The sequence below is a fragment of the Choloepus didactylus genome, chromosome 5 (assembly GCF_015220235.1).
Source record: "Choloepus didactylus isolate mChoDid1 chromosome 5, mChoDid1.pri, whole genome shotgun sequence".
Classification (NCBI taxonomy): Eukaryota; Metazoa; Chordata; class Mammalia; order Pilosa; family Megalonychidae; genus Choloepus; species Choloepus didactylus.
Genome location: NC_051311.1, coordinates 165,277,117 through 165,293,141, shown reverse-complemented (window position 1 = coordinate 165,293,141; position 16,025 = coordinate 165,277,117).

Below are 16,025 nucleotides of genomic sequence, written 5' to 3'. Positions count from 1 at the left end.
CAACAGCAGATTTGAAGAGGTAGAAGAAAATATTCATGAACTGGAGGACAGGACATCTGAAATCCTACACATGAAAGAACAGATAGGGCAAAGAATGGAAAAATATGAGCAGTGTCTCAGGGAATTCAGTGACAACATAAAGTTCTTCAAGAACATCAACCAGATGCAGACCCCTTACCCATAGTATCAACACTCCTTTTCAATATGAACAAATTAGGGTGGTCACTGCCCAGATATCTCTGAAGATTAAGACAGTGATCAAACGAGAGGGTGAAGTAGCAACAGACAAGATAGGATTTAACAAAGGACTATGAATACTGAATCTTTATATAAATATATATATTTTTAGTCTCTAGGGTATTAGAACAGCTAGAAGGAAATAACAGAAATGATGGAACTGTAACATAACATTCTTTGAAATTTGTTAAATCATACTTTGAAAGTTATCACTTTTCTATATATGTGTTATATTTCATGATGAGGAAATAACTGAAATTGTAAAACTGTGACCCATAACATTTTTAAAAATTTGTTTTAACTACTTGTTAAATCATACTCTGAAATTTATTACTTTTCTGTATATATGATGTATTTCACAATAAAAAATGTTAAAGTCTATTTTGCCTGATATTAGTATAGCTACTCCAGCTTTTTGTTTTTCTTTTTTCTTTTCTTTCTTTCAACTTTTCTTCCTTTCCTTTCCTTTCCTTTTCTTTTCTTTCTTACTTTCTTTCTTTCTTTTTTTGGATACTGCTTGTGTGGAATATCTTTTTGAACCTATTTATATTCTTGGGTCTGAGGTAAATCTTGTGTAGACAGCATATAGATGGCTCATATTTTTAAAATCAACTCTGCCAGTCTGTGTCTTTGGATTGGTGAGTTTAATCCACTAATACTCAATGTTATTAATGTGAAAGCAGTATTTACTTCAACCATTTTATCCTTTGGTTTTTTATGCATTTTTTATTATGGACTTTAATATATGTACATAACAGTGATAACTTTCAAAGTATGATTTAACAGGTAGTTAGAGAGCATATTTCAAAGAATATTATGGGTTACAGTTCCAAAATTTCAGTTATATCAATTATTGTAAATTATAACATATATACAGAAATATGTTAACATTCAAACTATGGCTCAACAAGCAGTTATATAGGTAATTTAAAAAAATGTTATAGGTTACAGTTCCACAGTTTCAGTTGTTTCCTTATTGAGAAATATAGAATATAAAGAGAAAGGTGATAACTTTCAAAGGACAATTAAACAAATAGCTATACAGCAAATTTCAAAGAATGTTATAGGTTACAGTTCCACCATTTCAGTTATTTCCTTCTAGTTATTTTAATACTCTGACATCTAAATATATATATATATATATATAGATATATATATATATATATTTATATGAAGTTTTGGTGTTTGTAATCCTTTGTTAAACCCTATCTTGTCTGTTGCTTATCCCTTCCTCTCATTTAAACACATTCTCAACCTTCAGGGGTGTCTAGGCTGTGACCACCCTAAGTTGTTCATATTGAAAGAGGTTGTCAACATTATGTGGAAGGGGGCTGAATGATTGTTCTTCTTAAAGAGGCTATTGCCTCTGGGTTTTAGGATTTGTCTGGCTTTGGAACACTTTGGTGGATTTAAGTTTCTGAGAGATAAAACTTAGTGAGTGAATCTTTTATAGAATCTCAGATAGGGACCTAGGTATTTCAGGACTACTATTGGTAAGGACATGGCATACTGTGGCCATTTGGAATATCTAGCTGGAGCTTGCATAAGAGAAAACTCCAGGATAGCCTCTCAACTCTATTTGAGATCCCATAGCCACTATAACTTTATTTTGTTACCTTTCTTTTCCATCTATTGGTCAAGAAGGCATTTTCAATCTCTCAATTGAGTCCCCTTGGAGTTATGCCCATGTAGGGGGGAGGTTAATGAATTTATTTGCCAAGTGGGGCTTAGCATGAGAAAGGTCACATCTCTCTCTTAGGCCACCTCCATCCACTGCAAATAATGAATACTGACACCATAACCCCCACTGTGCAAATGTCCATTCATGTCCCTCCTTTCATTTCTTCCAAGTATATACTCAATAACCAGGTTGCAGGATCATATGGCAACCCCACTGCCCTCATGATGGTCTGCACCATTCTATTTCTTCACCAGTGGTGATTAGGTAATCCCTTTCTTCACATTTTCCCCAGCACTTCTATTCCTCTATTTATTTTTAGATGATTTTCTTCACACACCATACATTCCATCTTAAGTAAACAATGTTTCTCTGTATAATCACAGTTATGCATTCACCACCACTATCTATATAAGGATATTTCCATCTTTTCCACAAAGAAAGAGGAAGAGGTGAAAAAAGTAAAAAGAGAAAAGAAAAAGAAAAAAATGACAAGTAAAAAGCAACAAAAGAAAAAATGGAATTAAAGTTAAATACAATTAAAAAGTCAAAGAACAACACCAATGCCAAGAATCCCATAACTCTCCATTATATCCCCCTCTTACAGACATTTAGCTTTGATATATTGCCTTTGTTACAATTAGCAGGGGCATATTACAATGTAGCTGTTAATTATAGACTCTAGTTTGCATTGATTGTATTTCCACCCCCCCCCCCAATACCACCCCATTTTTAACACCTTGTAAAGTTGAAATTCATTTGTTCTCCCTCAGGAGAACATAATTGTACATTTAATACCAGTTATAGACCACTCTGCATTTCACTAGGTTATACAGTCCCAGTCTTTATATTCTATCTTTCCATCTGGTGTCCTAATCTTCCTCTTTCAACCATACTCACAGTCATCTTTGTTCTGTTTATAAATTATCATGCTACTATCACTGAATATTGTGCTCCACACCTCTCTCTCCTGTCTTTTCCTATCTGCCTGTAGTGCTCCCTTTAGTATTTCATGTAGATCAGGTATCTTGTTCACAAACTCTCTCAGTGTCTCTATGAGAATATTTTAAACTCTCCCTCATTTTTGAAGGACAGTTTTGCTGGATATAGAATTCTTGGTTAGCAGTTTTTCTCTGAGTATGTTAAATACATCATACCACTGCATTCTTGCCTCCATGGTTTCTACTGAGAAATCTGCACAGTCTTATTGAGCTTCCCTTTATATGATGGCTCACTTTTCTCTTGCTGCTTTCAGAATTCTTTGTCTTTGATGTTTGATAATCTGAATATTAAGTTTCTTGGCATAGGTATATTCAGATCTATTCTGTTTGTGGTATGCTGCACTTCCTGGATCTGTAATTTTATGTCTTCCATAAAAGATGGGAGATTTTCAGTGATTATTTCCTCTGTTATTCTTTCTGCCACTTTCCCTTCTCTTCTCCTTCTGGGACACCAATGCCATAGTTTGAATGTTAACATATTTCTGTATATATGTTATAATTTACAATAATTGATATAATTGAAATTTTGGAACTGTAACCCATAATATTCTTTGAAATATGCTCTCTAACTACCTGTTAAATTGTACTTTGAAAGTTATCACTGTTATGTACATATATTAAAGTCCATAATAAAAAATGCATAAAAAACCAAAGGATAAAATGGTTGAAGTAAATACTGCTTTCACATTAATAACATTGAGTATTAGTGGATTAAACTCACCAATCCAAAGACACAGACTGGCAGAGTTGATTTTAAAAATATGAGCCATCTATATGCTGTCTACACAAGATTTACCTCAGACCCAAGAATATAAATAGGTTCAAAAAGATATTCCACACAAGCAGTATCCAAAAAAAGAAAGAAAGAAAGTAAGAAAGAAAAGAAAAGGAAAGGAAAGGAAAGGAAGAAAAGTTGAAAGAAAGAAAAGAAAAAAGAAAAACAAAAAGCTGGAGTAGCTATACTAATATCAGGCAAAATAGACTTTAACATTTTTTATTGTGAAATACATCATATATACAGAAAAGTAATAAATTTCAGAGTATGATTTAACAAGTAGTTAAAACAAATTTTTAAAAATGTTATGGGTCACAGTTTTACAATTTCAGTTATTTCCTCATCATGAAATATAACACATATATAGAAAAGTGATAACTTTCAAAGTATGATTTAACAAATTTCAAAGAATGTTATGTTACAGTTCCATCATTTCTGTTATTTCCTTCTAGCTGTTCTAATACCCTAGAGACTAAAAATATATATATTTATATAAAGATTCAGTATTCATAGTCCTTTGTTAAATCCTATCTTGTCTGTTGCTACTTCACCCTCTCGTTTGATCACTGTCTTAATCTTCAGAGATATCTGGGCAGTGACCACCCTAATTTGTTCATATTGAAAAGGAGTGTTGATACTATGGGTAAGGGGTCTGCATCTGGTTGATGTTCTTGAAAAAGCTGTTGCCTTTGGGTTTTGGGACTTATCAGGCACAAGAACACTCTGAAGGATTTAATTTTCTGAGAAATAAACTTAGCGACTGAAACTTTTACAGATGGGGAATGGGGTATTCTTTATGATTTGGGGGACTACTATTTATTTGAGCTTAGTATACTGTAGCCACTTGGAATAGCTAGCTGAAGCTTGCATAAGATTAACCTCCAGGATAGCCTCTTGACTCTATTTGTAATGTCTTAGCCACTGAAACCTTATTTTGTTAACTTTCTTTTCACTCTCTTGGTCAAGAATACATTCTCAATCCCTCATTGCCAGGGCCAGGTTCATTCTTTGGAGTTGTGTCCCACATTGCCAGGGAGACTCACTCCCCAGGAATCATGTCCCACATAGTGGGGAGGGTAATGAATTTACTGCAGAGTTGGGCTTAGAGAGAGAAGCAGGAAGCAACAAAAGAGGTTCTCTGGAAGTGACTCTTAGGCATAATTATAGGTAGGCTTAGCCTCCCATTTACAACCATAAGTTTTGGAAGAGCAAGCCTCAAGATTGAAGGCTTGACTTATTAAATATGGGGTCCTTATTTCACATAGTGTATATTCTGTCCAAGGTAAACAATCAATATCTCACACCATCTTCACTTAGTTATACAATCATCATCATTCTCAATTTTAAACAAATATCATAACCCAAAACACCACAAAGCTCTTATCAGCCCCTAATCATTTATCCCTAGTTTTAGTGTGGTAGTATTAAGATGTTCCTATTAAATATAGTCCATAGCATATAATTGGTAGTTGTGCCAGTTCAAATATATTGTGTTCCCCAAATGCCATTATCTTTGATATAATCTTGTGTGGGCAGACATTATCAGTGTTGATTAGATTGTAATTCTTTGAGTGTTTCTGTGGAGATGCGCCCCAAACAACTATGGGTGATGACTCTAATTGGATAATTTCCATGGAGTGTTGGCCTGCCCATTGGGTGGGCCTTGATCAGTGGAGCCATATAAATGAGCCGACAGACAGAGGGAACTCAGTGCAGCTGTGAGTGATGTTTTGAAGAGGAGCTACAGCCAAGAGGGATACTTTGAAGAAAGCACCAGAGCTGCAGATGAGAGACAGTTTGAAAATGACTCTTGCTCCAGAGAAGCTGAGAGTGGACAAATATCCCAAGCGCAAATAAGAGTGACATTTTTGAAGAGGGGCTGCAGCCTAGAGAGGAACGTAGTGGGAGAAAGCCATTTTGAAACCAGATCTTGGAGCAGATGCCAGCCACGTGCCTACCCAGCTAACAGAGGTTTTCCAGATGCCATTGGCCATCCTCCAGTGAAGGTACTCGATTGCTGATGTGTTACCTTGGACACTTTATGGCCTTAAGACTATAACAGTGTAACCAAATAAACCCCTTTTTATAAAAGCCAATCCATCTCTGGTGTTTTGCATTCTGGCAGCATTAGCAAACCAGAAAAGATTCTGGACCGGAAGTGGGGTGCTTTTGCTGCTGAGTTTGGAAATACCAAACATGTTGGAACAGCTTTTTAAATGGATAAGGGGAAGATTCTGGAAGAATTGTGAGGAGCTTGATAGAAAAGGCCTAAAATGCTTTGAAGAGACTGTGGAAATATGGACTCTAAAGATACTTCTGATGAGGCCTTGAACAGAAATGATGAATGTGTCATTGCAAACTGGAAGAAAGGCAATCCTTGTTTTATAGTGGCAGAGAATTTGGCAAATTTGAGTCCCGATGTCAGATGGAAGGAAGAATTTGAAAGAACAACCTGGAATACTTAGCTGAGGAGATCTCCAGACTATGTGTGGAAGATGTACCCTGGCTTCTCCTTGCAGCTTATAGTAAAATGCGAGCAAAGAGAGAGAAACTTAGAACTGAACTCTTGAGTTCAAAGAAACCAGAAGCTGATGGCTTGGAAAATTACAGCCTTCCAGGGAGTGGAATCCCAGAAGCTACAGCCCAATGTGAGGATATAACCAAACATGGAACCCAGCCACCATTTCAGTACAAGCCAAGATTGGAAAAGGAGTTAAGCAGAAAGGATTTGTGGAAAGTCTTATTGTCTGACGGGTTTGACCCCTGTGTGCTTCATGCAAAGCCAACAGAATTTTTGCAAGATCTTTATAGATAGAGCCACTGCCAGTCTGGACTGGAGAAGACAGACAAGGAACAAATTGAAGGAAAAATTTCTTCAAAGACAGAGCCATGGAGGTTGAGGTCTGGAGTCAAGAGGCCTTGGGCTGGGAGAGCAGAGTGGCCCACATGCATGGAAAGGGTGAGTTTGCCCTGGAGGCAGAGGGTGGGCCTTCCACCTCCATGCTCTGGAAGAGTTTTGCCTCCTCAGGCCCCAAAGAGGGTGGAGCACATTCCCAGGGAATTGGGGAGAGCCTGGCTGCCACCACACTGTTTTGAAAGGGTTGAGCATGTGCCTCGGAGATGGAAGGGTATCCGGGAGCTGCCCCGATGTCTGAGGAGGGTGGGGCTGAGAAGTGGTCTCCCCAGTGCGTGGATATGTTGGAGAACTCACCCCAGCATTTGGAGAGGAAAGGGCTGCCACAAAGGCCCTTAGGAAGGGTTAGACTCCTGCTCTCTCAAGCCCCAAGGATGCAATGTCATTATGTTATTGACTCTCAGACTTTGAAATCTAATGGAATTTGTCCTGTGGGTTTTAAGAAATGTTTTGGTCCTGTGAACCCTGTATTTCTTACTGTTTCTCCTTATGGAAACGGGAATGTTTATCCTATGAATGTCCCTCCTTTCTATATTGGAAGCACATAAGTTGTTCTAAGTTCACAGATCCACAGCTAAAGGAGAATTATGCCTTAGGACTGACCATGCCTATAACTGATTTTGATGGAATCTTGTACTTAACTATTGTTACTGAAATGATTTAAGTTTCTGTGATATTGTCGTGGGATAAATGTATTTTGTATATGGAAAGATAATGTCTTTTGGGGTCCAGGGGGTGGAATGTGCCAGTTTGAATATATTGTGTCCCCCAAATGCCATTATCTTTGATGTAATCTTGTGTGGACAGACTTTATCAGTGTTGATTAGATTGCAATTATTTGAGTGTTTCTGTGGAGATGTGCCCCACCCAGCTGTGGGTGATGACTTTGATTGGATAATTTCCATGGAGGTGTTGCTCCACCTATTCAGGGTGGGCCTTGATCAGTGGAGCCATATAAGTGAGCTGACAGACAGAGGGAACTCAGTGTAGCTGTGAGTGACGTTTTGAAGAGGAGCTACAGCCAAGAGGGACACTTTGAAGAAAGCACAGGAGCTGCAGATGAGAGACAGTTTGAAAATGGCCATTGAAAGCAGACTCTTGCTCCGGAGAAGCGGAGAGAGTACAAATATCCCAAGTGCAACTAAGAGTGATATTTTTCAAGAGGAGCTGCAGCCTAGAGAGGAATGTCCTGGGAGAAAGCCGTTTTGAAACCAGAACTTGGAGCAGATGTCAGCCACATGCTTTCCCAGCTAACAGAGGTTTTCCAGACGCCATTGGCCATCCTCCAGTGAAGGTACTTGATTGCTGATGTGTTACACTGGACACTTTCTGGCCTTAAGACTGTAACTGTATAACCAAATAAACCCTCTTTTATAAAAGCCAATCCATCTCTGGTATTTTGCATTCCAGCAGCATTAGCAAACTGGAACAGTAGTTTTTCCCATATACCACTCTGTTGTTAACTCTTTGTACTATTGTCATACCTTAGAAGTAGATCCATGCTGGTCATGGTAGCACAAACCTGTAGTCTCAGCTACTCAGGAAGCTGAGGCAGGAGGATTGCTTGAGCCCAGGAATTCTGGGCTGCAGTGTGCTGTGCAAATCAGGTGTCCACACTAAGTTCAGCATCAATATGGTGACCTCTCATGGAGTGGGGGGCCACCAGGTTGCCTAAGGAGGGGTGAACTGGCCCAGGTCAGAAAAGGAGCAGTGCTGATCACTAGTGGGATTGCACCTGTGAATAGCCACTGCACTCCAACCTGGGCAACATAGCAAGACCAGTCTCTCAAAAAAACAAACAAACAAACAAACAAAAAAAGTAGTAGATCCTGCAAGCACTTACTTACATTTGTAGTGCTAATCTGTGGAATACATGTCTTTAAACAACCCCTTTCAGTCATGTTTGCCTTCAATATGGTGCTGATACTTATTAACGAGCCATCATCACCCCTGTCCATACATTTACCCTGTCCGTTCCCATACCCTTAAGTTCAACCTCTTAACAAGTCTGTAATATTAGGTAATCATTCCCCCTTCTCTAGCTTCTGGCTACCGCTAGGTCCCCTATATTCTACATTTTAAGAACAAAATAGACTTTAAGTGCAAAGCTGTTATAAGAGACAAAGGACATTATATATTAATAAAAGGGGCAATCTACCATAAAGAAATAACAATTATAAATATATATGCACTGTTTCAGTTTGCTAAAGCTGCTAGAATGCAATGTACCAGAAATGGGTTGGCTTTTACAATGGGGATTTATTAGTTTATAAATTTCAAGTTCTGAGTCCATGAAAATGTCCCAAGGAAGGCATCAATAGGATGATATCTTCTCTGAAGAAAGGCCGATGGCATCTCAGTTTCCTCTATCAGATAGCAAGGCATGTGGCCAGAGTCTGCTGGTCCTTCTCCTGGGTTCTGTTGCTTTCAGCTTCTGGCTTCAGGTGCTCTCTCAGCTCCTCTGGGGGCTTTTCTCTGTAAACTCTCTCCAAACTTCTCTGGATGATTCTCTCTGCACTCTGTGGGTGTTTCTCTCTCTGAGCTCTCTGGCTTTTTTCTCATAAAGGACTCTGGTAAAGGATTAAGACCCATCTTAAATTAGGCAGGTCACATCTCAATTGAAACAACGTAACCGAAAGGTCCCACCTCCAATAAGTTCATACCCTCAGGAATGAATCAAAACAACATGGCCTTTTCTGGGATACACAGAAGCTTCAAATCATCATATGAAATTAACCAGGGTGCCCCAAAGTATATGAGGCAAACACTGGCAAAACTGAAGGGAGAAATAAATGTTTCTGCAGTAATACTTGGAGAATTCAATACATCACTCTCATCAACTTGAAAAATTTGATAAATGAAGTAGATCTAACAGACATATGCAGAACAATGCAACCCCAGACAGTAGGATATGCATTCTTCTCAAATGCTCATGGATCATTCTCCATGATAGTCCACATTCTGGGTCACAAAACAGTTCATAATAAATGTACAAAGATTGAAATTATACAAAGCATTTTCTCTGACCATAATAGAATGAAGCTTGAACAGGCAGAGAAATGTAAATTACACAAACTTACGGAGGTAAAACAACATACTCTTAAATAATCAGTGATTAATTCAGTAAATATCTCAAGACAAATGAAAATGAGAACATAACATATCAAAACTTATGGATTGAGGAGCCTGTGGAGAATGCAGGGGTATTCGCCTACCCCACCTCCATGGTTGCTAACATGACCACAGACATAGGGGACTGGTGGTTTGATGGGTTGAGCCCTCTACCACAGGTTTTACCCTTGGGAAGATGGTTGCTGCAAAGGAGAGGCTGGGCCTCCCTATGGTTGTGCCTAAGAGCCTCCTCCCGAATGCCTCTTTGTTGCTCAGATGTGGCCCTGTCTCTCTAGCTAAGCCAACTTGAAAGGTGAAATCACTGCCCTCCTCCCTACATGGGATCAGACACCCAGGGGAGTGAATCTCCCTGGCAACGTGGAATATGACTCCCGGGGAGGAATGTAGACCCGGCATCGTGGGACGGAGAACATCTTCTTGACCAAAAGGGGGATGTGAAAGGAAATGAAATAAGCTTCAGTGGCAGAGAGATTCCAAAAGGAGCCGAGAGGTCACTCTGGTGGACACTCTTATGCACACTTTAGACAACCCTTTTTAGGTTCTAAAGAATTGGGGTAGCTGGTGGTGGATACCTGAAACTATCAAACTACAACCCAGAACCCATGAATCTCGAAGACAGTTGTATAAAAATGTAGCTTATGAGGGGTGACAATGGGATTGGGAAAGCCATAAGGACCACACTGCACTTTGTCTAGTTTATGGATGGATGAGTAGAAAAATAGGGGAAGGAAACAAACAGACAAAGGTACCCAGTGTTCTTTTTTACTTCAATTGCTCTTTTTCACTCTAATTATTATTCTTGTTATTTTTGTGTGTGTGCTAATGAAGGTGTCAGGGATTGATTTGGGTGATGAATGTACCACTATGTAATGGTACTGTAAACAATCGAAAGTACAATTTGTTTTGTATGACTGCGTGGTATGTGAATATATCTCAATAAAATGAAGATTAAAAAAAAAAAAACTTATGGAATGCAGTGAAAGTAATATTGGGAAGGAAATTTATAGCCCTAAATGCCCACATTAAAAAGGAAGAAAGAGCTAAAATCAAGGGCCTAACTACCTACCTGGAGAAACTAGAAAAAGAACAGATAACTAATCCCAAAGCAAGCAGAAAAAAGGAAATAGAAAGATTAGAGCAGAAATAAATGAAATTGAGAAAAAAAATAGAAAGAGTCAAAAAACCAAAAGTTGGTTCTTTGAGAAGATCAACAAAATTGAGAAGCCCTTAGGTATACTGACAAAGAAAAAAGAGAAGATACAAATAAAATCAGGAACCATAGGGCTGTGCTAGTTTGGATCTATTATGTCCCCCAGAAAAGCCATGTTCTTTTAAGCCAATCTTGTGGGTGCAGACTTATTGTGGGCGGGATCTTTTCTTTAGATTATTTCCAGTGAAATGTGACCCCACCCATTCAGGGTGGGTCTTAATTAGTTTACTGGCATACTCTATGAGAGGATAAAAGGCAGAGACATTTTGAAGAGAGCAGAGAGAGATGCTTAGAGAGGAAACACCTGGAGACATTTTGAACACAACCGTTGAAAAGAGAGCCAACACAGACCAGACATTTGGAAATGAAGCCCATAGTTTGCCCCAAAGGAGCTAAATAAGAATCACCGATGCTTAAGGAGAAAGCCACTGGAATCAGAAGCTGAAAACAATACAACCCTGGAGCAAAGGACTAGCAGATGCCAGCCATGTGCCTTCCCAGCTGACAGAGGTGTTGCAGACACTATTGGCCTTTTCTGCAGAGAATGTATGTACCTCTTGATGCCTTAATTTGGACACTTTTATGGCCTTAGAACTGTAAATTTGTGAACTAATAAATCCCCATTGTAAAAGCCAATCCATTTCTGGTATATTGCATTTCTGGCAGCTTTAGCAAACTGGAACAAGGGGGAACAGTATTACTGACCACAAAGAAATAAAAAAGTTCATAAGAGGATACTAGGAACAACTGTGATGCCAACAGACTATACAACTTAGATGAAATGGACAATTTTCTAGAAATACATGGACAACACACACTAACTCCAAAAGAAATAGAAGTACTCAACACATGAATCACAAGTAAAGAGATTGAAAGAGTCATCAAAACCTCTCAACAAAAAAAAACCCCAGCACCTGATGGATTCATAGGTGAATTCTACCAATCATTCCAAGAAGAACTAATACCAATCCTGCTCACTCTCTTCTGGAAAATTGAAGAGGTTTACCTCATTCTATGCTTGCTTCATTCTATGAGGTAAACATTGTCCTAATACCAAAGCCAGATAAAGATACTACGAGAAAAGAAAATTACAGACCAATCTCTCTAATGAATATTCTTCTGGTTTGCTGATGCTGCTGGGATGAAAAACACCAGAAATGGATTGGCTTTTATAAAAGGGGGTTTATTTGGTTACACAGTTACAGTTTTAAGGCCATAAAGTGTCCAAGGTAACACACTGACAATCGGGTACCTTCACTGGACAGTGGTGTCTGGAAAACCTCTGTTAGCTGGGAAGGCACGTGGCTGGCGTCTGCTCCAGAGTTCTGGTTTCAAAATGGCTTTCTCCCAGGACATTCCTCTCTAGGCTGCAGCTTCTCTCCAAACTGTCACTCTCAGTTGCTCTTGGGGCGTTTGTCTTCTCTTAGCTTTTCTGGAGCAAAAGTATGCATTCAAAGGCCATCTCCAAAATGCCTCTGTAAACTGCAGCTCCCCTCTCAGCTCCTGTGCATTCTTCAAAGTGTCCCTCTTGGCTGCAGTAAGCTCACTTCTGTCTGAGCTTATATAGTGCTCCAGTAAACTAATCAAGGCCTATGCTGGAAGGGCAGGGCCACAACTCCATGGAAATTATCCAATCAGAGTTACTCACAACTGGGTGGGGCGCATCTCCATGGAAACAACCTAATCCAAACGTTCCAACTTAATCAACACTAATATGTCTGCCCCCACAAGATTTCATCAAAGAACAAGGCTTTTTCTGGGAGACACAATACATACAAACTGGCACAAATATAGACGCAAATAAAATCAACTGCACATTAAAAGAACTATACACCATTATCCAAGTGGATTGTATCCAGGTATGAAAGGTGGTTCCATACAAGAGAATAAATTAATTTAATAGATCACATTAAAAAATCAAAGGAAAAGAACCACATGATCATCTCAATTGACTCAGAAAAGGCACTTGAGAAAATCCAGCATTGCTTCTTGATAAAAACACTTCAAAAGGAAGGAATAGAAAGAAACTTTCTCAACATGATAAAGGACATACATGAGAAATGCACAGCTAACATTGTATTCAATGATGAAAGACTGAAAGCTTTCCTTTGAGATTGGGAACAAGACAAGGAGGCCTACTGTCACCACTGTTATTCAACATTGTACAAGAAATTCTAGCTAGAGCAATTAGGCAAAAGAAAGAAAAGGCATCCAAATCAGAAAAGAAGAAGTAAAACTTTCACTATTTGCAGATGATATGATCCTATACCTAGAAAGTCCCTAAAGATCTACAACAAACCTACCAGAACTAATGAATGAGTTCAGCAAAGTGGCAGTGTTTCAGTTTGCTAAAGCTGCCAAAATGCAATATACCAGAAATAAGTTGACTTTTACAAAGGGGATTTATTAGCTTATAATTTTACAATTCCATGGCCATGAAAATTTCCAAATTAAGGCATTAACAAGAGGAAACCTCCTCTGAAGAAAGGCTGCTGGCATCTGGGACACCTCTGTCACATGGGAAGGCACATGGCTGGTGTCTGCTGGTTCTTCTCTCCTGGGTTTAAGGTTGTTTTAATGTTTGGGCTTGAATGGCTCTTTCAGCTTCTGTGGGTGTTTTACTCTCTCTGAACTCTGACTTTTCTCTGTCCTATATCCTCTCATAAGGGACTCCAGTAAAGGATTAAGATTGTTCTGGTTCACTGAAGCTGCTTTATGCAAAATACCAGAAATGGATTGGCTTTTATAAAGGAAATTTATTAGGTTACAAATTTACAGTTCTAAGGCCATAAAAATGTCCAAATTAGGACATCAACAAGAGGATACCTTCACTGAAGGCCAATGGCATCTGGAACATCTCTGTCAGCTGAGAAAGCACATGGCTGGCATCTGCTGGTCCTTTGCTCCTAGGCTGTGTTTCAAAATGGCTTTCTCCGAAATGTCTCTGGGCTTCTGTTTTTGCTCCTCTCTCTCAGCTCCTGGGCATCCTTGCTTCTTTCTCCCAGGGCATTTCTCTCTAAGCATCTAGGGGGTCCTCTCTTAGATTCTCTAGGACAAACTCAGGGCTTCACCTCTTCGCTTAGCATCTCCAAACATCCTTCTGTCTGCATCTCCAGGTGTCTCTCCTAGTGTCAGTATCTGTGTCAGCACTTGGCCTCTCTTAAGTACTCCAATAAACTAATCAAGACCCATCTATTCAGGCCACACCTCTATGGATATAATATAATCAGTGTTCTCACCCACAGTTGAGTGAATCACATCTCCATTGAAACACTCAATCAAAAGTTTCCACCCAAATCAAGTCTGCTTCAAGATTGCATTAAAGAACATGCCTTTAATAGATTCAAACCAGCACAAAGACTGACCTTGAATTGGGTGGGTCACATCTAAATTGAAACAACCTAATAAAAAGGTCCCACCCACAATAGAATCTGCACACACATGGATGGATTAGAAGAACATGATCTTTTCTGGGGTACATAATAGCTAGCTCAAACTACCACAGGTGGGATACAAGATTAACACACAAAACTGTACTAGTAATGTGCAATCTGAAGAGGAAATCAGGAAAAAGTTCCATTTACAATAGCAACTGTCCTGGTTTGGATGTATTATATCCCCAAAAATGCCATGTTATTTGATGCAATCTTATGGAAGCAGACTTATTACTGTTGATTAGGTTGGAACCTATTGACAGTGATTCCAGGGAGATGCGATTCAATCAACTGTGGGCAAGACCTTTGATTGGATAATTTCCATGGAAATGTTAACCCACCCATTCAGGGTGGGTCTTAATTGAATCACTGGAATCCTATAAAAGTGCTCACAGACAGAAAGAGGTCTGCAGCCAAGAGAGACACTTTGAAGAATGCACAGGAGCTGGAACACAACCTGGGATCAGCAGATGCCAGCCACGTGCCTTCCCAGCTAACAGAGGTTTTCTGGATGCCATTGGCCTTCCTTCAGTGAAGGTATACTTGTGTTGATGCCTTCATTTGTACATTTTCATGGCCATCAGACTAACTTTGTAACCAAATAAACCCCCTTTATAAAAGCCAATCCATTTCTGGTGTTTTGCATAATGGCAGCATTAGCAAACCAGAAAAGCAACTAAAAGAATCAAATACCTAGGAAAAAACTAAACCAAGGATGTAAAGGACCAGATTTCAGAAAACTACAAAGCATTGCTAATAGAAATAAATCAAAGAAGATGTAAATAAATGGAAGGACATTCTGTGTTCAAGGAATGAAGGCTAAATGTTAAGATGTCAGTTATACCCAAATCGATTTACAGATTCAATGCACCTCTGATATTAGCAACAGTTGTAGGACAATCTTAAATGTGTCAAGTCTTCATAAACAAGAAGAGTTGTAAAATACTAGCTCTAGAGGGGGCAAGATGGCAGCACAGAGAGGTGGGGAACTTAGTTAGTACCTTGGAACAACTAATAAACAACCAGAAACAACTAGCAAATAATCTGGAATAACTGCTGGGGTACAACCATGACTGTCCACACATCATACACCAACCTGGATTGGGAGGAATGCCTGAGATTGCAGCACAGAATCTGTAAGTAAAAACTGCAGAACTGTGCCAGGAACCCCCTCCCCCCATGGCAGCCCAAACTGCAAAACCTCACTGTGATAGAGAGAGCCACTCCCTGAGCAAGCGAATATAGCTCAGTCCAGCTCCAACTGGGATTTTAATTAACAAATGTGGACTGCTGAATACAAGTTACAAACCACTAACAAGCAAACAGAGGCTTTTAGTGACAACTGACCTTAAAGAGCCAGAAGACTCCTCTGTCCTGGGAGGGGGAGCCCAGAAGACTGGGTGCTACCTTTGGCCAAAGGTGAAATTGGGGGATCATGGACTGGCTCTGAAAGGGGGCTTTCTGTCCCTTTTTCTCTCCCTTTTTCTCTCTCTCAACCTGAACGGCCCAGTGGAGAAATCCTCAGCCATTTTCAGTTCGCAGTGCTCTGACCCAGACAGGGGTGGAGATAGCAGAGTCAGAGAGAAAAAGAACCTATTTAAATGCAGATGATAACTCCCTGCAAATTGGTTGTGCCAGTTTGAA